The sequence below is a fragment of the Muscardinus avellanarius genome, assembly GCF_963383645.1.
Source record: "Muscardinus avellanarius genome assembly, chromosome: 2".
NCBI classification, from domain to species: domain Eukaryota; kingdom Metazoa; phylum Chordata; class Mammalia; order Rodentia; family Gliridae; genus Muscardinus; species Muscardinus avellanarius.
In genome coordinates, this window is record NC_137787.1 from 2,542,801 (window position 1) to 2,567,833 (window position 25,033).

The following is a 25,033-nucleotide window of genomic DNA, read 5'->3' on the forward strand; positions in this document are numbered from 1 at the left end:
GCCTGTTGTATGTAATGTCCCATGTTAGTAAAATGTGAGAAGACCCAGTAATGCTCTGCTGAAGTCTGGGTAGGAGACACTATTCTGAGCTAAAGTTTGGCGACACACATGTGTAGTAGAAACTCCAAAAATAGGACCCTTTAAGCCCGAATGATAGTGGTGAAAACCGAACCCCTCTCTTCTCTAAATGCAAGTGAGGTCATATCTATATTAACAATGAAACAGTGTGCTAAGGAGAGAGTGAAGCTGAAGCCGTGCATGCATGGGTATAGAAAATGTTCACTAACTGTAGTTAGGTGGAACTGAGGGAAAAACAGCCCATAAACATAACAAAGAATCTGAACGCCACCCATCGTTTCTTAGTGAGGGGGATTACTATGGGTTTGTCCCACTCTATTTCCTGATTTTCATAAAAATTTATTACCTTGGAGGTAAGAAAATTCAATCCCTAAAATTTCATTTTGAACAAAAGTAATAAACATAAATCATCTGTGCACTGAGCTATGATAGTTAGAAAAGGGACAAATATTTATAATTTTAAAATATAAGAGGAAGGAAATCATTAAGGATAAAGAATTAAGAAATTATGAAAGAGCAGTGCCATTGATAAACGAGGCCATGTGTTCTCAGAAAGAGCAATAAATAGGCAGGAAAGCAATTAGAAGGCAAGTGTGCGTGTACGCCACGATCTCAATTAGAAGGCACGTGTGCGTGTACGCCACGATCTCAATTAGAAGGCACGTGTGCGTGTACACCATGATCTCAATTAGAAGGCAAGTGTGCGTGTACGCCACGATCTCAATTAGAAGGCAAGTGTGCGTGTACGCCACGATCTCAATTATGCTCAGAAGCATGAAAACACTCAGAAGTAAACAGGCCAAGATGCTCACCGCTGCATCTGCGGGCTGCATTCATACATTTTTTTCTTTCTGTAATTTTATACTTTCATTTATTTCCAAATATTCTATGACAAACCTGAGTTCCCTTAACAATCTTACATTTATACTGGACAGCAACATAAAGGGGACACAAGCAGGCAGAGTTTTCAGTAAAAATGCTGAAATGAGAGAGGACTAAAATCAGAGCCTGCAGAGCACGGGCTCAGACAAGCAGGTCCCGCCCGAGCTGCCCTGACCCCGAGCCCCAAGAACAGCCAATGTCTCTGGTTCCCCTTCAACTGTGCAAGGTAGACGGGGAGTGGGGGCCGTGGGCTGGGGGCGGCAGGAGGGAACATCTGCAGTGCAGGGTGGGAAGGTCAGACGGTACAAGTCCAGGTCCTCAGGAGAGGTCTCCAGGGCCTGCCGGGGGAAGAACAGGAAGCGGGAAGCCACGGCCAGGAAAGAGATCTAGCCCACCCGACCACGGGCCACCCTCACAGTGCACAGGAAGGTGTAACACTGCCACTGCTCTCCATGGAGGCTGGAGACCTTCTCCTTCCTAGAGCTGTTTTCATAACGTGTCTAAGTCCCTTTCCTCTTAATCTGCTCGTTAATTTCTGGTTGAGTGCTAACTCTTGCTGCACGTTATTTGTATATCAAATGGCACGGGCATGTGAAATCAAATGTTCCAGGTATTTTTCAGAGAACAATGATCAACTATGGAATCTGAAAACATATTGGGTTTTTCAGTTTGATGAAATATTTTTGGCCAGACCATGGAAAAACATTCACCCTCCTTATACATTGCAGATGAGGGGACAGAATGCAAATTCTCCTTTGGAGAATTTCGAAATACTCAGCAATATTGCACGCTCACTTAACCTTTGACCCAGCAATTCCACCAATAGGAATCCATTCCAAGAGGTACACTGGGAAAAATACGCAGACACAAAGTCATAAAACTAGCCGTCATGACACTGGTCATAATAACAAAAGACGGGGAACAACTCAAAGGCCTGTCCAAAGGGGGCTCTTGAATAGATGGTGGTTACACAGCAGACTAGATAGATGCAGGGAGTGTGTCTACACACTGCCATGGTCTTAAAGCCAAGACGAGCACCGTTCCTCCAAAATGCTGTGTTTCCATGCGTTGAAAAAATGGGAAATATAAAAATATTTAAGTATATATTTATATTTCTAAATGGGAGGATAAAAATATACATTTTCACAAATCTACCTACAGTAGATAGAAGCTGATATTCTCTGAATATAGTATTATATTTTAGTTCTAACTTAGGATTCATATATAATGTAAATAACACAAAATTAAGGCATTACTCCTAAAAACCTAAAAAGAAAAAAAAAGGTGAAGAACAGAACAGAAAGTGGCCACTGAATGTGATTTCTAATGATACTGATTTTAGCCGGATGTGGTGGGCACGCTTGCAATCCCAGCATTCGGGAGGCCGAGACAGGAGGATCCCGGTTCCCTGCCAGCCTCAGCTACTCAATGAGGCCCTCTGCAACTCAGTGAGACCTGTTTCAAAATAAAGAATAAAAAATAGGGCTGTGGATGAAGCTCAAAGGTAGAATCCCCCTGAGTTCCACCCCAGATCCACAAAAAAACCCGAAAAACACTGATTTTACTATTCATCCCTGGTGAGATTGAGATCACACACACACACACACACACACATTTATAATTATACCACTAAAATGTCTTCTTGATCAGCCTCAAAGGATACTCAGAACTACCTCACTAGAAAATTGATAAATAAAAGGAAATAATAGAGTATGTACTTATCCTGTTTTTCCTATAAAAGCTGTACCTCAGGATAAGAAAATCTGGTAAGGAGAATTTTTATAGAAGCATTCACATTGTTCATTAATAATAGAATAGAAATAATAGAAATAATAGAATTATAACAAATAATAGAATTATAACTTCATAATTTTGTACACACAGAAAAAAGACATTAAAATAGGGGATCTTAGACAATGATCACTAATAATTGCTTATATCACAAATAAAAAGGTGACCAGAAATGCATGCCTCCTGCATAGTTGAAATACATGCCACTTATGAAGAATTACTGTGTGTATGTGTGTGTGTGTGTGTGTGTGTGTGTGTGTGTGTGTGTGTGTTACTGAGGGTGGAACCCAGAGGCTTTTCTACCTCCGGGCCTATACTCCCAGACCTATTTTTTATACTTTACTTGGAAACAGGGTCTCACCAAGTTGCTGAGAGCCTCACTAAGTAGCTGAGGCTGGCTTCCAACCTGTGTGATCCTCCTGTCTCAGCCTCCCAAGCGCGGGGATTACAGACATGTGCCACCACGCCCAGCTTGAAGAATTACTTAAAAAAAAAAAAACTTTAATATGATCAAAAATCTAAACACGCCATCAGAGAATAGAATTCGTCAATATATAGAAAGGGTAAAACATCATGCCAAAGTCTGCCATACAACTTCCAAGAATGCAAGCCTAGTAATTCACTGCAAAGATAAAAAGAGCAATATTATAAAATTGAATCCTAAATGCATTAGAGCACTTGAAAATTCAGCACCAATTCAGAAATTTGTAGCAAACTTTTCATAATCTAGCAAACAGCATCTACAAAAAATATAGGCAACGTTATAGCTAATGATAAGATACTAAAAATATTGAAACATTAAAAGCATGAAAATAGAGCCGGGTGAAGTGGTACTTGCCTATAATCCCAGTACCTGGGAAGCTGAGATGGTAAATCACAGGTTCAAGGACAGCATGTCTTAACGTGGAGGAACTCTGTTTCAAAGTAAAAAATAAAACAGGGCTGTGAGTGAGGGGGTTCAGAGGAAGAATGTCCCTGGGTTCAATTTTCAATGTCACACAAACAAAAAAAGAGGAAAATATAAATATATCAAAAATGAAAATATAAATATTTCCACTATCACTACTTTTGATACTGTGCTACAGATGCAGATCCTATCTCTTAAAATAAGGCAAGAATGTATTATGTTAAGAATAAGTCCCAAAATTACTGGTACACAGATTAAAACGTAGAGAAATTAAAATGTCATTGTTTGCAGATAATTATACTCATGGAAAAAAATAGTTCACTACTTTTAAATTATTAGAACCAAAATACAAATTTAGCAAAATCACTAGATAAAACTAAAAAAAATTATTTGTATATACAAGCAACAATGAAAAGTTGGAATAAAAATGATGCTATTTACAATAATATTTTATATTCTAACATACCTAAAAGGAACTTTACAGTATATTATTGAAAGTAATTAAGGAGACCTAAATAGATGAAGAGGTATACCATGTTCATAGATTTAAAAACTCAAAATTGTAAAATATGTCAGTTCTTTGATCTATTGACTCAATTTAATCTTGTTCAAACCCTCAACATGTTTTTGGTAATGAATTTAACGGGCTCATAACTTTTAGATATGTGTGAATATACAAAGGACCATGAACAGCCAAGGTAACATCGAAGAATAAAATCCTAGTGTTGGGAGGACTTGCACTGGTGAATATAGGAGCTATGGTGGCTAAGACAGTTGCATTGACAAAAGAATTTTTAAAAATCAGGCCAGTGGAATAGGACAGAAAATCCAGAAAGAAACTAAGTATATACATAAACTTGATATGTGGCTAAAGCAACCCTACAGAGCAGTGACAAAAGGCTTACCTTAATAAATAGTACTGGTCAATTAGATACTTGTATGGAAAAAAGAAGATTCTAGACCTTTACCTCACAGTATACAAAGAAACTAATTGCACACATATGTAGATCTAAATCTGGAATTACCATAAGAGAATGTATTTTTAAGTGCATGTGGTGTAAATATTGCTTAAGCAGTCCTAGCCATAAAGCAAAGACCGGTACAATGGGCTACATTAAAACTGACAACCATTGTTCATCAAAAAAAATAGTAAAACTACAACCACACAGCATATTTAAACACATACAATTGATAAACAAATAAATAAGAAAAGACAACTGTATCTACTAAGTATCCTGTGAAGACAGAGTGCCCTTGCCCTCGCTGGTCCCTGGTCTTGGTTCAGGACTAACTGCTCTCTCCCTCTGTCCACTATAACCGGTCCAGATCCCTTGGTAGGACAGTAGCCGACTCACACTCATTATGTGGCCAGCACACGAGGGACGAGGAGAGACCGGGCCAACATGACGGCTGCCCAGCACTGAGAGGGGCAGCCCCTTGGCTTGTGTTCACGGTGCTCAGGCGTAGACCCCCTGCGGAGGGGGACGTAGACAACCACACCATAAAGATCCTAAGAGCCCGGGAGCCTCTGGCTACCTCCTAATTCAATTGTCTGCACTCAGCTGATCAAATTATGGTCCCAAAGTGCAGTGTATGGCCCCATGGTGTTGAGCAGTTGCAAACCTGAGGCCTGCGATGCTGGGGCGTGTCTGTCTCCCGTGTTTAAAGTGCAAAGTGGACTCGAGAGATGCCAGGGCGGACAGACGGGAGGCTGTCGGGAGCTGTCGGCCCAAGAGGCCGAGCTCCCGCTGGGGTGACGCATGCGTGTGGGGACAGTAACTTTCTCCTGTCTCAAAAATTAAAACACAGTAATCCTATGTCTGCCGCATTATTTTCGTTTTCATTATAGCATGAGAAATTAACACAAACGTCACAGCTTAAAACACACCCATCCCTGAACCTGAGTTCTGAGAGTGAAAAGTCCGGGCAACACGAGACTGGTCCTCACAGGGGCTCAGGGGGACGTTGAAGCCGGGGGTGGGGGGTCAGCTGGGCTCAGGTCACATCTGGAAGTTCAGATGGGGAAGAATCCACTTCCATGTTCTTTCAGGTTGGTGGCCGAGCTCAGCTCCTGAGGACTGGGTAACCAAGGTCCCCAACTCCTTTCTGGTCATTAGCCAGGGACTGCCCCCACTCCTAACAGCAGCCCACAGCCTTTGCCCGGTGGCCCTTCCAGCAAGGGAGGCTCCTCTGTGTGTAAACGGATGCCGCAGTTCTCTGCCTCTGGCCTCTAGACCCGGATCTGAAGGGTCATGTGGTCAGGCATCTCAAGTGTGCTCCATGACCCCGCACCATGGGGCTCAATCCATTGTGTGTGCAGAGTCCCATGTTATACAGAGTGTACACCTCAAGGAAGAGGCCTGCACCTTGTAACTCTGCATGCTAAACTGTCCCAAAACGACCCCCCAAACCCTAAGGTCTTGTCCTTAGACCCAGCAGCCATTACAGACGTCCCCAGAGCTGGGAAGAGCCTCCGGAGCCGAGAGCAGCACCCTGGCGCCACGTGACGGTGGGTTTGAACTTGATCCTCCTGGGGGTGGCAGCTCCTGCTCGGTGCAAGCACAACCAGTTCCCTGCTCTGCCTTCTTGTTTTGACTCAAAGTTTGACCATTTCCAGCTTTTTCCTCCACCTGCAAGAACCCTGTGGAAATTATTCCTAATGGTCCATGAAAAGATCAAGGACAACCGAACTCAGATGTCTTCATTTGCTGTGTTCTCATTTATTGGCAATATGTTGAGTAATGCTTTCCTGATTGTTTCCTGGTTAGGTTACTTTACCAGATGAAAAACGGCCAAAGACAGTTATTAATTAAATAAAAACGCAACAACCAAATGTGAAGATCCCGAAGTCTTTTGTTCTTTATACCCCCTCCTTTTTCTTCAAGAAACACTAGGCAGAATCAAAATTCGTCATACCTTTAAATTTGCAAATTTATTTTCAACATCCATATGCAACTAACTTCTGGTTTCATTTCCTATCAAACGATGCTTTGAACTTGTTTTCCTTCTAAAATCATCCCAAATAAACCCATATTAACTCATGAGTCAGACCACTTGTGTTTTAGAAAAACTTTGGAAAGAAAATTGAATCCATTTCCAAATCTGAAGGGGGAACGGTGTTGAAAGAATAGTTTATAGCGTGTCCTGTGCCGCTAGTTGACAGCGCTCGTCTTTTTCAGAGGATGCGTTTTAGAGGCAGAGAATCTAGTGGGACTCGGACACCATCTCCTTGTTTGACAGATAAAGAACGCGAGACAGAAAGGTAAGGTGTCTTTCTCAGTCCCAGGACGGGCTCGCGGCTAGCCTCAAGGGTCCTCCTCAGGCCACACTGTCTCCTTGGCCCCTGGGATGGGGCCAAGGAGCTGTCCAGCGGCATCCTCAGCCCACGGGTGGTTTCACGCGGAGGATGTTGCTAACGGAAATGCAAAATGACGTAAATGAGGCAGACTCTCATGTGTTACTGCTTTGAACAGAGACAGAACATGTGTCTTCACTTTGCCCTCGCAGGAGAATCTCCTGCATGAGCTTCCCGTCGACTTCGACGATCCTCCGCAGACAAACGGAGCAGGGGGAGGGAAGGACACTGCAGGGCCTGGCCCGGGCTTCTAGAACCTTCATGGCGGAGACAAGGGACCACCCTGTCCAGGAGGACCGGTGATGCCCCACACAAGCTCCCTCCCGGGTCTCCAGTCCCTCCCAGTGGCCTTCCAACCTCTCCTCTCCATCATCAAAGAGCGGGGGAGCTTTCCTAAGCCATTCGATGCTATGATTTCTACTAAGAATACTTTAAAGCTTAAAATGTATTTGCAAAAATCAATCTAATTGTGATGCATTGGCTAAAAGGTGTCGATAGTATTTGGGGCGTGCTAAAGAGTAAGAAACAATTACGAAAGTTTCTGGGCTTTGAAAACAAGAGCCCGTAAGTACCTTTATAGCTCAGAATCTGTCTCATCACTCTTGACGCTCGGGGTCACACAGTCCTTCACTGTGGGACACCCTGTGCATCGTAACATGCTGGTGGCATCCTCTGCCTCCACCCACTCGATGCCCACGGCACTCCACCCATTGCGACGAGACACTGTCGAATGTCCCCCGGGGGCCAAAATCACACCAGCTATACATTTCAGATTAAAAACCAAACAGCACCTGCCGTGGTCGTCCAGAGCCAGGCCGCCCTGAGCATCACTCTACCCCACCTCTGCTCAGACCAGAGAACTTCCTAACAGAACACCCAGAACCAGCCGCCTGAGAAATGGGATTGTTCACAATGCTGGGGCCGAGAGGAGAGTCGGGAGCGGCCAGCACAGGCGCCTTGTGTGAAGACGGGCTGCTCACGGAGGTGGACACGGGCGAGGGGCGCCCTTGCCGCCCTGGTCAGAGCACTGGCGTGGCGGCCAGTCACCTTTTTACAGAGCATTTCTTGCAGAAAGCGCTGCTTCCTATGGCGTAAATGTTTTAGATTAATTACAGTAATAACGTCACATTGTAAAAAACTTGGAAAGCACATAAAAGGACAAAGAGACATAAAAAGGATCCGCCCCTCCATCCTACCATCAAAGAAATTGCTCCTGACATGCGCATGTATTTCTGTCCAGATGACGTTCCGTGCACATTTTTGCCTTGTTAAGAGTGCATTTGTTTTGCTTTAAAATTCTGTGTTCGGGAGCTTTTTCCTCCGTCAAGAAAACTTCTTGGAAGCGAAATGTATTATAATTTAATTTGCCACCCATGTGTATAATACACCAAGGAAAAGCCTTTTTTGGTTCTGTAGACGTGTTTTGTTCCTGAAACGTATCGAGATGGCTCACTGAGTGCGTCCCTGGTGTCATTTCTGCGGTTAAATTGATTCCCTGAAAAGTTAAATTCCTACCGCAGCGAAAGGATGCCTGCCCCCGAAAGCTTCGCCGCCACTGATCACCATCCCTTCGCCTTTTGTGACTAGTGAGAAGAGATAGCATTGTTATCTTCATTTAATCTTCGATCTTTTACTGCAGGTGAAGTTGAATAATGAGGCTATTAAATGCCCTCTGTAACAGATGACCTGTTTGTGACCCTGTTCTGAATTTCCTGAAGACCTACTTTATCTACATGCAGGGACCCTCCTCTTAATAAATACGTTCGATACTAGTGCTTGCATACAACTTTATTTATTTATGCCATTAAACACAAATTTGCACCAGACGAACTCCCAGTTCTATTTTTTTCTTTATTTTGAAACAAGTTCTCACTAAATTGCTGAGAGACTCACTAAGTAGCTGAGGCTGTCCTCGAACCACGATCCTCTTGTCTCAGCCTCCTGCATGCCAGGATTACAAGCGTGCGCCACCACGCTCGTCCAAAGTAAGCTTTTAAATAAAAGTACAAAAGGCTTTTAAAAAATCTATTGCTTTAAAGCAGTTACTAGAACAAACCGATGGGAGTTTCATATTGATGAGACGAGGAGAATGTGAAAAGAACGTTACACTAAGTAGCCGGACTTCACGGCAACAGGAGGAATAGGGACCACTGCGTAAGAACAGAAACGCTGGGTTTAAGAAGGACCCATCTGGCCATCCTAGCACCAACAGGCATAGTTAGGGAAATAACAACCCAAAACATTATTAGGTGACTTAAATTATACGTTAGATATTATTGAAGAGAGAATTGATGAATTAGAACACAGACCTTAGGACATCACTCAGTAAGCAGAATAGAGATGAGAAATACAACCAGATCATGAAGTGCTGACTGAATGTCTCCAGGATGCATATAATCACAGTCTGGAGGAGGGAGCCGTAGAAGATTACCCACAGCTGAAGAACTAGTGCTCACGCTGAAGGCGCTCACTGAAAGGAGCGCGCCTTAATAGGAAGCTAGGCATGGGGAGGCAGGCCTGTAACCCTAGTACTTCGGAGGCCGAAACAGGAGGATTATAGGTTCGAAGCCAGCTTCAGGAACTTGCAAGACTCTGTTTCAAAATAATAAGTTTGAGGTGTAGCTTAGAGTTCAGTCCCCACACACATCTCACAACACAGCCTCTGAGTATACAAAGCAAAAATTGACTCAGCTGTAAGAAGGTGACAAATCCATAATCAGAGGCAGAGGCTTTACCATCCTTCTCTTGTCAGCAGATAATTAAGCTTTACAATATGCGTAGGCCTAAGCGGGGGTGGTAACACCAACCTGTAATCCCTGTGTTGGGACGGGAGGTTCCGGGCCAGCAGTGCGCAGTAACTTAGCAAGACCCTGTTTTAAAATAAGAAGGGCTGGGATGTCGCTCAAATGTAGAGTAGCCCTGGGTTCAATCTCCAGTACTGCAAAAAAAAAAAAAAAAGCAAGAAATACAGAAGTGCCATTATATAACATATATCCTAATATATATTATCCAATTTTCCCACAAATACAGACTGCACATTCTTTTCAAACACATATGTATGTATGCGTTTTGTATTTGTTTTGTTTTGTTTTTGCAGTACTGGGAATTGAACCCAGGAGCATTCTACCTCCAAGCTACACCCCAGTTCTTTTTTTCTTTTTATTCTTTGTTTTGAAACAGGGTTTCACTGAGTTGCATAGGGCGTCACTAAGTAGCTGAGGCTGGCATATGTATGCTTTTTAAGTTGACCACATACATACATAGTGGATCACAAAGGAAGTCTTGAAAATTTCCCAAGATTTGAAAACATGTAGCTGACAATGAATTTAGAAACAGGACTTTAAAGTCAGCTAAAATACATCCATACATTTGGAAACTAAATAACACTGCTAATTCATGGGACTGAAAGAAATTAAAATGGAGATTATAAACAAACTGAGTGTCAAGAACTATATACAAAAACTGTTGAACATGGATGAAGGACACAGTAGTGGGAATTTTAAATAGTAAGTGTATATGCATCTTAGAAAACAGGAAAGATTTAAAGTTAATGAATTAAGAATTTAGAGTTTAGATAAGTCAGTATAAAGCAAAAAACAAAAGATGAAAATAATAAAAATTAAAATTATTGGAATTGTAAGTAAAGAAGCAAGGAGGAGAAACAAATAACCAAAAGCTGATTCTTTACAAAGGGCTTTTAAAGCTTCTACTTTTTGATTGATAAAGAAATAAGGCATGAAAGCCAGGCGTGGTGGCGCACGCTTGTGATTCCCGAGCTTGGGAGGTGGAGACAGGAGGATCACGCAGGTTCGAAGCCAGCTGGGCTGGCTTAAGAGACCCTGTTTCCAAATAAAAATATAAAAAATAGGTCTGGGAGTGTAGCCCGGAGGTAGAAGGGTTTCCAGGAACCCCAGTACCACCAAAAAAGAAAGAAAGAAAGAAAGAAAGAAAGAAAGAAAGAAAGAAAGAAAGAAAGAAAGAAAGAAAGAAATTAAAACTAGAAATAAAAATAAATCCTGGTAAGTAGACATTGAAAAGCAAAAACAAAAGAGTAATTTAGGGCCAACATGTTTGAAATCTTAAATATGGTGGACAATTTTTTTAATCCAGGGTCTTCTATCTCTGAGCTACACCCCATAGCCTGTTTTATTATTATTCTTGAAAGAAGTTCTTGCTAAGTTTCTTAGGCTGACTTCAACCCTGCAGTTCTCCTGTCTCAGCCTCCCAAGTACTGTGCTTACAGGCATGCACCGTGGTGCTCAGCTGTACACATGTTCTTTAAAAGTTTAAATTACTGAAGTTTATATTTTTACTAATATGTTCCATGTACTAGAAAAGGAGAAAAAAATACCCCCTTTCCACGAGGCAAGCATTCATATGGTAGCAAAATAAGACAGAAGGAAAATTATAAACACAGGCTCAAAAATCTCAAGTAAAATAATAGCAAATATAATCCCAAAATGCCTGGGAAAAACGTAAATCATGACCAAGTTAGATGTATACCAGGAATGCAAGGATGGCTTAGCTTCAGAACATCTAGGACTGTATTGCAACCCACCAGGCAAACAGAACAAGAAAATCACATGGTGACCAAATAATGCAAGAAATTATATTTGATGATACTAAATGTCCACGAGTGAGTAAGGAATAGAATTCTTGCAAGATAGGAAGAGAAGGTGATTTTCTTAGTCCTATATACATATCTAACAAAACTCTTCAAGAAACATTCTGTTAGGGACAAGTTTGTGTGTTCTTTTTAAAAATTCAAATTGAAGGTTTTGCCTTCCTTCCAAAAACTGGCCTATGTTCTTCAAAAAGTCTCCAAAAGATAAAGAAAAAGGAAGCGTGGAGGAGCTGGAGAACTGTTCTTAATTAAAGAAGAAAGAAGGTTGACAGCCACCTGTGACATGTGACTCTTCATTGGGTCCTGAATCAAGAAAAAAAAAAGTGGTAGAGGATCTTAGGACCTTATGAGGCAGTTGGTAAAATGTGAATATGTGTGTGGTATAACAAATAACAGGCCGGGCGTGGTGGCACACTTGTAATCCCGCACTTGGGAGGCTGAGACAGGAGGATCACACAGGTTCGAAGCCAGCCTCAGCTATTTGGTGAGGCTCTCAGCAACTTAGTGAGACCCTGTTTCCAAATAAATTATAAAATAGGTCTGGGAGGATAGCCCAGAGGTAGAAAGCCTCTGGGTTCCACCCCCAGTACCACCAAAAATATAAATAAATAAATAACAGTATTATCAATATTAAATTTCCCGACTTTGGTTCCATAGACCAATGCCCTTTTTCTTAGACTATAATTATAAGATATTAAGGATAAAATATCATTAAGTTTATAGTTCATATTCAAGTGTTTTAGAAAATAGTAAATAAAGTGCTAGGAGACATTTAGGGGTGGGGTGGTGTGTGTGTGTGTGTGTGTGTGTGTGTGTTTTACGGAATAGCCCCGCAGAACATCCCCAGAGCTACACTACACTTCCATCCTTTTTTTTTTTTTTTTGTACTTTTTTTTGTACTGGTGATTGAACCTAAGAACATTTACCTCCAGGCTACACACCCAGCCCTATTTTTCATTCTTAATTTTGAAACAGGGTCTCACTAAGCTGAGGAGGGCCTCACTACATAGCTGAGGCTGGCCACAAACCTTCGATCCTCCTGTCTCAGCCTCCCAAGTACTGGAATTATTAGTGTGCACCACCATGCCTGGCCCTATTTTATTTTATTTTTTATTTTGAAACAGGGCCTCACTACATTGTTGAAACTGGTCTTGTACCTGCAGCCTTGGGCCTGCAATCCTCCTGTCTCAACCTCCCAAGTACTGGGATTACAAGTGTGAATAACCTTACCTGGCTGACATTTTTCTATCTTTAAAGGAAGAAGACAAAGATAAACCTATTTTTTCTATGCTGAACATTATTCTGGCACTATGGGCAATCCAACAAGACAACAAAAAACAATTAAGGTGCAGGAAGATTAAAAAAAGATTTTTCATGTATAATATGATTTTATATATTAAAAATTCTAAGAATACATGAAAAATAAAAACTAAGTTTCTGAGCTGGGCATAATGGCACACGCTTGTAATCCCAGCATTCAGGATCAGAGGATCGCAGTTTGTGGACAGCCTCAGCTACTTAGTGAGGCCCTCTGCAACTTATTGAAACCCTGTTTCAAAATAAAGAATAAAAAATAGGGCAGGGGGTGTAGCTTGGGCTCCATCTCTAGAACCCCCTACACACACACACACACACACACACACACACACACACACACACACAAACTGTTTCTTATGCAGAACCAGTCCATCAATTAAAAGCTATAGAAATCAAAACATACTATTCAAACTAGCAATAGAAGTATAATGAATAAACTAGCAGAATTGATGTAAGATCTACATGAAGAAAAATATAGGGTTTTATTAAAGGATAAAAAATATACTTAGCCAATTATTATGTTCATGAGTGGGAAGACCTAATATCATAAAGATAACAATTACTTGTAAATCAATTTATACATTAAATGCTCTTCCTATCACAATCCCATAAAGTATCTTTTCCTGGAAATGTGTAAGTTGTTCCTAAAATTAACAAGGACGAGGATGAGTTAAAGTTCAAGAAGAGAAGGTATGTGTCCTAACAGATATCAAGACCCAGCACAAAGCTGGGATTGGAAGTGCTTCTGCTATCCACAGGGATAACAGGTTCCAAGCCTGCAGTGAGTGCTGAACCATGGAGAGCACTGAACCCTGCGTATACTATGCCTTCTCAATATATGGCCCCTAATTAATCACAAGTGGCCATCTTGGCTGTCATTGACTTTCTGTACCCAGTGCCTGTGTTCAAGTAACCCTTATTTTACTTAATGGCCCAAAGTGCTGGAGTTGAGATGTGGGCAGTTTTGTTAAGTGATTACGGGGTGGGTAATGTATACAGCATGGATACACTGAACAGAGGCATGATTCACATTCCTTAAGAGACAGAGCAGAATGGCATGATATTTTATCACACTGCTTGGAATGACACACTAATCAAAACTTATTTCTGGAAGTCTCCGTTTAATGTCTTCATACAGAGGTTGATGGGGGGTAACTGAAACTGTAGAAAGCAGATTGTGTATAAGAAGAGACTGCTGTGTAGATTCAGGGACAGGTGAATTGATGGTAAGACAAGAAAAAGTGCTAGAGACAGTACTTTCTATATGTTAAAATGGCACAGAAGCAAGATGGCATTCCTCTACTAGTGGGGACAGGATGGACTTTGCAACGACGGTGGCTCTTAGAATACCGAAGGAAACCAGCAGATGCCAGTCGGGCCTGGTGGCACATGCTTTAACCCCAGGACTCGGGAGGCTGAGACCGAAGAATTGCATGTTTGAGAATAGCCCCGGCAACTTAGCAAGACCCTCCTCAACTCAGTGAGATCCTGTTTCAAAATAAAAGATCTAAAAATGGCCGGGGGTGTAGCTCAGAGGTAGAATGTCACTGGGTTTAATTTCCAGAACAACAAAAAAAAAAAAAAAAAAAAAAATAGATCTCCTTGTACCATTCACAAAAGTATCTTTATAATTCTGGAAAATATCAGTTCCAGATGGATAACTCAAAGTAAAAAAGGCAAAACTTTCTCAAAATTCTAAAACAAAGTGTGGACTAGAATCTTGGTCTCACAGCAAGGAAGAGTTTTCTAAAACAAGCCACAAAATGCCCAACACACAAAGACTTCTGGCAGTTCGATGTCATAGAGCACACCCTCCTGCCAGCTACGGACTTCAGGTGGAGTCCAGGAACCTGCTGATGCTTGGCCGTGTTTTAATGTCACATCTTCACTGCTCAGACAGGCGCCCCACTTCCTGAGGGGAGAAGAGGGAGCTGGTACAGAACAGCCCAGTGAGAAACCGTGCCCAGCGTCTAATTTACCAGCAGACAGTGGCAGCCGTGGCCCTCAGGACGCAGGGAGACAGAGGGGTGGCCCCGGCCAGCCAGGTCCCATTGATTCCTCACAGACCTCAGCTCTGGGCTCTCGGGAGCGCCAAGTTGTCTTTGACGGCTCACCGCCCAGGAGCCAGGAGCCGGTGAGGGCGGGCTGAGGGGATCGGGAGGGAGCAGGGGCTGGCGGCCAGCACAGCGTGCTGGCGGACTTCGCTGGGATAGCAGGCTGTCAGGGTGGGCGGCCTTGGCCGAGGGTCTAGGGGACAGCGCGGCCGAAGCTGCAGAAGGAAGGTGGGAAGGCCACGGGCCTGGGGCGTTCTCATGATTTCCTTCAATAGACAACCCCAAACTCATCTCTGCAGAGCTGGGAGAGGACAGATCCTCACGGGAGAGCCAGCCTGCCCAGCAGGAGGGCCCCACGGAGCTCAGATAGCCAAGCCTCTTCTTGTCTTTTCAATGCCCACCTCCCTGCTCTGTGCCCCTGGCCCTGGGAGCCTCCTCCCTCCCTCCTGCACGGCCAGCACCAGGCTTCCCTCATAGCCCCTGCCCTCAACCCACAGTGGGCAAACGGAGAAACCTGCCTCACAGGTACGACGGACGCTGACTGCCCGAGCCGCACACATATTAAAATATGACAGGCCACAAGACTCAAAGTTACGTGGGTGTGGGACCTCTTCTATGTCCTCATGGCAAGAGCGTAAGAGGCCACCAAGGCCTCTGTCACCACTGTCGCGCAGGACCAGTGACTGACCCTGTGGGTCTCCTACTGCTGCCGCACAGAGACAAACCCTGCCCAGACAGCCCAGAGAGAAGAGATGGGAACAGGCTGGTCCCAGGACCCTAGACCAAAGCCTCCCAGCTTCCTTAGAAGCAAGAAGTGTTCTTTATCTTTTATCCTGTTAACATTTATTTATTTATTTATTTATTGGTTCTGAGGATTGAACCCAGAGGCAATTTACTTCCAAGTTATATTCCTTTTTATGTTTATTTTTTTATTTTGAAACAGTGTCTCCCTGATTTGCTGAGGTTAGCCTCAAACCTGCAATCCCCCTGTCTCAGCCTCCCAAGTACTGTGATTACACAGACTTCCCCCATGCAGGGATGCTGTTTTGCACAAGTGCACCTGTGACTGGCTCCCTGGGGCTGTGCAAAGCTGCTCCCTGCCCATTGCGACTGACTGAGTCTCAACTGCCCTGCGAGGGCTACTGCAGGTATAACCCTATGTGAGACAGCTCAGGCAGAGGAGGGTCCTGAAGTCAGACTCTGCTGCCCTGCAGCCCGCAGCCTCCCCTGCTGGGCCCTCTCAGGCAAGGAGCTCTGCAATCCCTGTGGGACTCTGTTCACAGGGGGAGAATTCTGCATAACAAGGACGTCAGTAAATGGAGATTGAGGACCAGAGATTGGCAAAGAGGCTGGAGGTTCCAGCTGAGCTTGCTGGATAATGGGAGTTGGAAGGATACGTTTGTTCCTTCCAAATTAAGACCAAAGAGCTTTGCTCTCAAACAATAAAATCCTTCCTGGGAAAGCCCTGCGTCTCAGAGCACGCCTGGGATTCCTATTAGCGTTCATAATCATTTTCTGCAGCTGTCTGATGAGATGGCTCCTGTTAGACCTTAATCTCCTCCATGTGGCTTCCTACTTGGCCAACTCTTCAGCTAAAAATAAAACCGACTCATCAACAAACACTTCAGTGTTGACGTGTTTCCTGAGCACGCTGGTTGCCCGCTTATGTAACCACGTCCGATGAGATGCCATTTCTAAACAAGTATTAGATCGAGTGTCACTGGGGAACACGCGCTCTCCTGGAGCCTTTGCCCTGCGTGAGACACGGAGGGCGTCCATACTGGAGCATCTGTGTCTCAGGGACAGGAAACGAGGTGCTCCCTGGCTCCTCCCTCCCAGCGCGACCCTCCAGACCTCGCTGCCATGGCCTCCTTTCAGGGCTGGCCATGGGCATCCCACACCTAGGGACAGATGGGAGTTCACGCAACTTTGAAGACAATGGACTTTGCCTTTTGCAGGTTCCTACCTCGATGGCTTGCGATGGAAACCCCAGCCATGCCTGGGAAAAGAGAAGGTGAGGCTCTAAAGACGAAGTGGTCCAGAAGAGAGAAAAACTGCCCCTGTCCTCGCCCCGTGCTGATCCTGCCATGGGGATGTTCTGTCCTGCGAATCCCTTCCCCTGAGTTTTGTGGAAAGCCTGCCCTGCTCTTGCTTGCATGCCCCTGGGTCTGTGTCTCTGACTCACCTGCAGTCTGTTCTACTCACACTTGTGGTGTGTCCAGGCAGGCACACCCTGCGGTGTGGATCCTGTGTTAGCTTTCTGTGGCTGTGACAAATACCAGAGTAAAACAACTTAGAGAAGGAAAGACTTATTTTGGATCAGAGTTTTGGGGATTTCAGTGCGTAATCAACCAGCCCCAAGGCAGTAGAGCATCATGGCAGAAGGGCATGGCAGAGGAGAGTTGCTCCGCTCATAGCTTCTGGGAAGCAGAGAGAAAGAGAGAGAGGAAGGGGCCAGAGCCAAGATAGAGTTGCCAAGAGCACACCTGCAGTGACCTTCTCCCTCTAACCACACCCTGCCTGCCTGGGCTCCACCACCTCTCAGTCATGGATGGATTCATCTACCAATGAGGTCAGAACCTCTTGACCCAGCCACTCCCCCAAAGTCTCAGGATGTTCCTGACCTGGGGACAGAGCCATCAACACAGAGCCTTGGGGGACAGTCCGATCGGAACACAGTAAGTGCCAGGGAAGAGTCCAGTGGCCCCTACCTTGGGGGAGCTCCTGGTCCAGGTGGAGCTAGGACCAGGGTGAACCACACGGTTCATGGCCCACATGCAGGCACACAGGAGGGAGGGAGGGAGGGACGGAGGAGGACATTCACAGACTGCGCAGGATCCTAACTGGGCAGCTCCCAGAAAGCACAGCATTTGAGATGATCTTGCCGATCCTTTTTCTGGTGTCTAATTTGCATATCGAAGATCCTTCTAACTTCATTCAATATTTTTTCTCCTGGATTGATGGTTCCCTGGCTGTTTGCTGGACTGAATGTCTCTCTAGAATGATTAGAAGCCTTCAGGGCAGCAGCCCCACCCACCTCAAGCCCTGATGGCCAGCAGGGCTGGTCCAAACGCTGTGCAGTCCTCGGTGGTGAGCCTGGGCACCCCAGCAGTGGGCACACCCTTAGACTCCTGACCTTCGGGCTTGTCAAATTACCCGAGCAAATGACTGTTCATTTTTAAGTTTTGTTTTTGATTTTCAGAAGATCTGAGAGGAAGCTGTTTCTCACCACTGGTCTCTTCACTTACCCACTGCTCTAAGGAGTAACTCACAAACATAACCAGGGCTACAGAAGAAATAAAAGGGGCAGAGATTGCTGTCACAAGTGCCACAGACCAGGGTAGAGATCCCACATCGGCAACCGCGACCTGAGTATCGCCTGAGTCTCCAAGTGCACTGAAATGTGAACAAAATGACACAGACGCATAGGTAGGGGCAGTGCTCGGGGCACAGATGCCCGGGAGAGGCAGACACCACCCCAGGAGTGTCCCTGAGCCCTGCAGAGACCACCACACTGCAGGCCCTCTGGCCCCAAACGCCCTGAGTTTCTGTCTCAGGTCACATGTCAAGGCGACCTCAGAGTGACCACTGTGCATCCACCTGCTCACCCCCAGGGATGGGGCAGGTCTATTTGCTACAAAGATACAGGGTCCCTGTCCCAGTGCAGCCACCATCTGGTCCCCAGCACCCCTGCTGGAGCTGGGGCTGGGAGCCAGCCTCCTGCTGAGCTCCGGGAGGAGCTGCAGTGCTCCGCCCCAGGGAATGTCTCCCACATCCCACTGGCTTCCTGGGCTGCCCCCTCCAAGATCTCCTGTGGAGCCAGGGCCTCCCAAGGGACGGATCACTGGAACATGCCGGCTTTGCAGAATAGAAACAGAGTAGGAGGGGGAGAAGCCAGGAGCACAGTGCAGAAGAGTCCCTCGTGGAAACTAGCCTGGAGCTACTTGATCCCTGTGTCCCATCTGCCGGACGACCCAGCACTGCGAGGCCTCCCAGGCTCCCTTTGGTATGATGTTTAGGACCCTGTGTGGACCTGTGCCACCCTCCCCAACCCTGCTAAGGAAGAAAAGGAGTCATACCTGCACGCCTTGTTATAGACATCCCTGTGTCTCAACACATGTGTCTCTAAAGCCAACTGCAAGACCTCAACACCCCAACGCCCAGCCTCGGGGACTTTACATCTGGCCGTGTTGGGGGCAGCGCTCTGGTGGCCACAGGCTCCACTGCCTGTTGAATGGGGACAGTCACAGAAGGGAGCTTCTTGGAGAGTAGAGTGCAGGTGGCCTGCAGGGAAGCCTGGCTTCCGCAGTGGGTGTCAGTGTAACCTGCAAACCTGCTGCCTCCTGGGCTGGACCAGCACGTTGTCCCTGGGAGCGAGGACTTGCCAGCCCTGTGGCCTTCAGTGGGGAGAGGTATCAGACACTCGAGGAACCTGCTGGCTGCTGCAAGAAGCTCAGAGCCCCCCAGGAGAAGAGCAAACCCGCTAGCCTCCCTGCAGCGGGCGGCTGCCAGGCTCCCTTCCCAGGTGCCCTGAAGGATCTGCTTGTCCCTCAACCCGACCCTCCTGTGGCACCGCCTATGAACGTCACTTGAGGCTCCCCCAGAGCCGTGCAGGAGCCCAGAGGGCCTCAGAGAGTTTCCACAATCACAGATCCTCTGAGCAGCCCGGGGCTGGCTGCCTCCCTGGGGTCTGCCTGAGTCCTGGAGGGACCAACAGCACGGTGTCTCCACCTCCTGGGGTCACCTCACAGTGTCTCCCGGACGTCAGGAGTCGCCCTGAGCTAATGTGGCCGAGGACAGTCGGCTCCCTGTTTGCTTGGTGTTGTGCCGTTCCATCCTGTGTGGCTCCAGGACGGAGGTCTCCGCCCCCGATGGCTCTCAGGACTGGCAAAGCGGCCCTGGCCCCTCACCCCACGTCTCTCCCACTCCCCCAGGTCAGGGCCCCTGTGGTGACGTCGACCCACCTGGGTGGCCCAGGATGTCTATCCTCTATGGCTCCTTCACTGAATCCCCTCCACAAAGCCCCTCGGCCAGTCAGCCCACACACGTAGGCTCCCAGGGCTAAGACAGGGACATCTTTGGGGGCTGGGCTCCGCTGGCCGTGCCAAGTTAACACGTGAGGGACACAGCGCCGCGGCCCCTCCCACAGGCAGCCAGAAGGTTGGGACCAGGAGCAGAGAGGCCCTGCACCGGCAGCCTGCCCGGCCTCTGCACGTCTGCAGCGTACCACACCCCAAGATGGGCCCGCCTGCCCACCGGGGTAGAGGCTGCTCACGGCTGCAGGCCCATCTCAGGGGCTATGACCGGTGAATGCAAAAATGACCTTTACCGGAGAAATGGGATCCAGGAAAGCCTCGCTGGCGGCGGGCGACAGTCACCCTAAATCCCTATCGGAGGAGGCCGGGAAGGTCCGCAGGTGGAAGAGGGATTCGTGGAGTGAATACGGCTGCCGCAAGCCGAGGATGGGGACCTCGACCTCAGGGTCTAGGGCCTGTCGGCGCAGGAAAGAGGGGTGGATGAGGCGGGGCTGTCCCTGCCCATCAAGTGGCTCTAATTTTCTTCTTTGTAGTTTTTCTGTGTGTCCCACGCTTTCTGCAATGACAACACCGCCGGGGCACACAGGAGCCAGGTCTGCTAATGGCACTGGGCACACGAGAGCCCGGGCTGCTTTGAGCAGCTGGACATTTTCTTTCCCTTTTTTTTTTTTTTTTTTTGGTTCTAAGGATGGAACCCAGGGGCATTCCACCTCTGAGCTAAACCCCCAACCCTATTTTTTAGTCTTTATTTTGAAACAGGGTCTCACTGAGTGGCAGAGGGCCTCACTAAGTAGCTGAGGCTGGCCAGGAACCTGCGATCCTCCTGTCTCAGCCTCCCGAGTGCTGGGATGACAAGTGCGCCACCACCTGGCTCCCTAATTTTTTGTCATTTCTTCTTCCCTTCTAGAAAATTGAAGAGAAAAGGTCCAACAGTCACACTTTGACCCCCGTGGTCACTCCTCCCCTGCCAAGATCGTGGCTTGGGGAGGCAGGGGAGGGGCCTTGTGTAGACGGGGTACTCAGGTGTGGCTAGGGAAGGCATTTTGAATTGTCAACCAAGGTGTTACAGAAGGCTTGATGGCCTGGAAATCGGAGTGTGGGCAAATTCCAGACTGGGATTCTCTACTGAGAAGAAAACACAGGTGGTATCTACTCATTCCTCAGGGATAAGGAAGTCCCCGCCTGCCTCGCTCAGAAGTTTCAGGGCCATAATGACGTAAGAGACACACACTGGTGGAAGCCCTGCCCACCTCTCTGCGGTCTCCTCCCTTCCCCACCACCTTCCCTCCACCTCCCTCCTCCCTTCTTCTCCATCAATTGCTGGGGTGAGAAAATTTCACTTCTTTCTTCCAAAGGCAGTTGCAAAGTTTACAGTCTCATTATTCTTTTTTTTTTTTCATTTTTTCTTTTCTTTCTTTTTTTTCAGTACTGGGGATGGAACTCAGGGGCATTCTACCTCCAAGCTATGCCTCCAGTCCTATTTTTAATCATTTATTTTGAAACAGAGTCTCACTGATTTGCAAAGGGCCTCACTAAGTAGTTGAGGCTGTCCTTGAACCAGGATCCTCCTGTCTCAACCTCCCAAATGCTGGGGTTACAAGCTTGCGCCACCACACCCACCTTCAGCCTCATTATTCCAAATTATTAAAGATGCTTATGTTTGAAGCAGAAATCAAAGGCTGCCGGGAAGTTTCCTCTCCAAATCCCTTGCGTCATGAGCTCAAAATCCTCACGTTGTCATGTCTCCTTGCGGGGCTGTCATAGCCTGGGAGCCTGTCTGTCTGGAGGGGAAGGTCTGTGTGGGGACCTCTGGGGAGCATGATGGAAAGCCATTGGCCTGGTCGGATTTACCGTGAGTCGGGCCATGGGCTGAAGCACACGCTTTCTCAGAGTGGTGGTTAGGGCGGAACACCCCACGCAACTCCGCAAACACCATCGTTCCCAGGCGTCCTGCGAGGACACGCGCCGAGAGCCACGGCCCCAGAGACACAGCAGGCTCTGGACCTCGCCCTGCTGGCCCCATCCTTCAGGAATCTGCCCTCAGACAGCAGAAATCTAGACAGCCACAAGGGGGCTGCACCTGGCACAGGCTGCCCAGAAATCCGATTGCATTTGGACAACGATGAATCTGTGCCTTTGTGGAGGCTGAAACACAGCTATGAGTCACGTAAAAAAAAAAAAAAAAAACAACTGTGCACAAGGAATGTAGAATTTGTTCCCTTAAAAAAAACCCTATCAGCAGAGTGCAGATGGGTGGCGCCAGGGCCACAGGCTGGGGCCGGGGAGAGGCTCCAGGGTGGCTGTGCTGCAGCCAGAGCGGCCGACACCACGGAGCTGTTGGCTTCACGCGGTTACTCTTGTGGGGTTTTCATCTCAAACGATTAGCTTACAAGCCATTTCAAGTTTCTTCCCCTGCCCCGGCTCTCCAATGCTGGGCACCTACAGGGTGAGACACAGCATTCAAGGCCGCAATGGGCCCAGGGAACTCAGGCACCCAGGCGCTGGGGTCCTACGGCATCGTGGCTGTTGTTCTGAGCCTTTGGGGAACTGGAGGGTTTTTTTTTTAAATAAACTGTAATTGTTTTGATTAATAAAGTGACACTGGTATATTGTAAAATACGCATCTAACAAGGACAATAGAAATCGCCAATAATCCACTACTCGGAGGTGGCCTTTTGTGCTCTGTGGCGCGGCCCCTGCCCTTTCTGTGGCTCGCTGTGCTTCTTGGAGCATTTTCAGGTCTCTGGACTTTCCTAAACTGCCCCCTGTTCTTGGAGTCCCTCCAGGCATGACCCAGGGCCGAGGCTGAAAGATCCCTCCCTCCCGGCTCTTAGAACGCACCTCGTGGGGTGGGGAAGACCTGTGAGCTCCTGTCACTGACAGTCTCCTCTAAGCCTGAGAGTTTTCCTTCCTTTGTCTTCACGGTGTTGATTAAAACAGTACCAGATTTCCCTCTGCTCTGAGGTATCTGCTTATTTTCTCTTTGACTTTCAGAAAGCTTAAGCCATGAGGGTGTGTGTGTGTGTGTGCATATGTGTGTGTGTGTGTGTGTGTGTGTGTGTGTGTGTGTGTGTGTGTAGCAGGCCAGAGTCAAAGGGCAGGGATGTCTGGAATCATTATTTGAATCTGATTTTTTTTTTTTTACAAATATTTCACTGAGAAATGCACCTTGTTTCCTTTGACAGGAATCTGCATGTTTGCTACGAACCAAACAGAAGGATCAGGCTGACAGTGAACTTGGTCCGCAGGAGCACCATCCTGTGGAGGGCGCGGCTCTCTGTGGCCTGACAGAGGGAGGGTAGGGTGTGCATTTGTGCCAAGGCGCCAGGGCCCCAGCGTGCCATAGAGCGGGACTTCCCCAAGCCCATCCACTCGGGCAGGGAGACGGACAGGTCCAGGTAGTGGGAGAAGGAAGCCAGGCCTCGGCCATGCCTCAGACCAACTCCAGAAAGGGGCTGGGCAGCCTTGAGCTCCTCCTCACTCTCTGCTGCGTGGTAGGGCTTTTCCTATTTATTTACTTTACTCTGTGCGCTTATTTAGATGTTTTACATTTTATTTTTCTCCTCTCTTATCATCATTATTTTATGCACAAATTGTTGCAGGTTAATTGTACAATATGGTCCTCAAGAAGTAGAACAGTCACTGGGGCTCTAACATATCCTTTCCAAGGAGAGAGAGAGAGAGAGAGAGAGAGAGAGAGAGAGAGAGAGAGAGGGAGGGAGGGAGGGAGGGAGGGAGGGAGGGAGGGAGGGAGGGAGAGGGGAGGGGAGGGGAGGGGAGGAGAGGAGAGGGAGAAGAGGAGAGGAGAGGAGAGAGAGAGAGAAGACGAGAGGAGAAGAGAGGAGAGGAGAGGAGAGGAGAGGAGAGGAGAGGAGAGGAGAGGAGAGGAGAGGAGAGGAGAAGAGAGGAGAGAGAGGAGAGAGGAGAGAGAGAGAGAATATTAGAGAATGAGAGAGAGGGAGGGAAAGAGGGAAGGAGAGAGGGAGGAAAGAGCGCACACCAGGCACCACCAATAGTGTAAATAGTTGTTATGATGTATTGCTTAGGGATATGAAAAAAAATCTGTACATGTTTAGGATATTACATAATTTTTTCAAGTATTTTCAATCCATATTTGGCTGACTCCACATAAATAAAACCCAAGGATAAAGAGGGTCAACTGTTTACATCAATAAAACTGGAAATTAATGAAATTATTGCCCAACTCAAAAATTTCTAAAAAGAAGTACAAAATAAAGGCAGAAGGAAGAAATTAATGATTATAAAAGCATAAATTAAAGAGTGAATTAGGAGAAAAAAGCATGAGACTAATGAATAAATCTAAAAGGCAATTCTTTTAAAAATTCAACAAAATTGGCAACTCATTCACTATTCTAATTTAAAAAAAAAGATTAAAAGGTAAAGCACAGAACTGTAATTCCAGGCAAATGTACCTGAAAACCTGGGTGAGATAAATAATTTTCTAGAAAAGTACAATATACTCAAACTGACCCTACAGAGCCAGAAAGCCTCATGAAGCAAATTACCATCAAAGAGGCAAAGTGCTCCTTTCAAAAGCACCAGCCCCGGTGGCTTTACAGTGGGTTCAACCAAACCGTTAAAGGCCAAATGGTCTCCCTGTTACATAGATTATCCCAGATTGCCACCCCAAGGAAAACTTGCAAAGTTTCCGTTAAGCAAGTATGACATTAATGTCTAACCCTAATAAAGATTATATCGAAGCAAAGAGTGAACCGTAGGCCTCTCTCACTTATGAATATCAAGGAAAATAGCCTCGTCGTGATATTAGTAAATAGAAACCCAAGATCACAGTTTAACCAAAACCTGAATCCATCCTGAATTTAGATTGGAAATAACAGAATGAGTTCACAATGCATCTCATCTTAAAATAGTAAAATAAAAAATTACTAGTTCTGTCCACTGAAAATCTCTAGATTCAAAGAATACACAGCAGCCTTGAGCATTCCGAGGGCTCATCCGTCTCTGAAT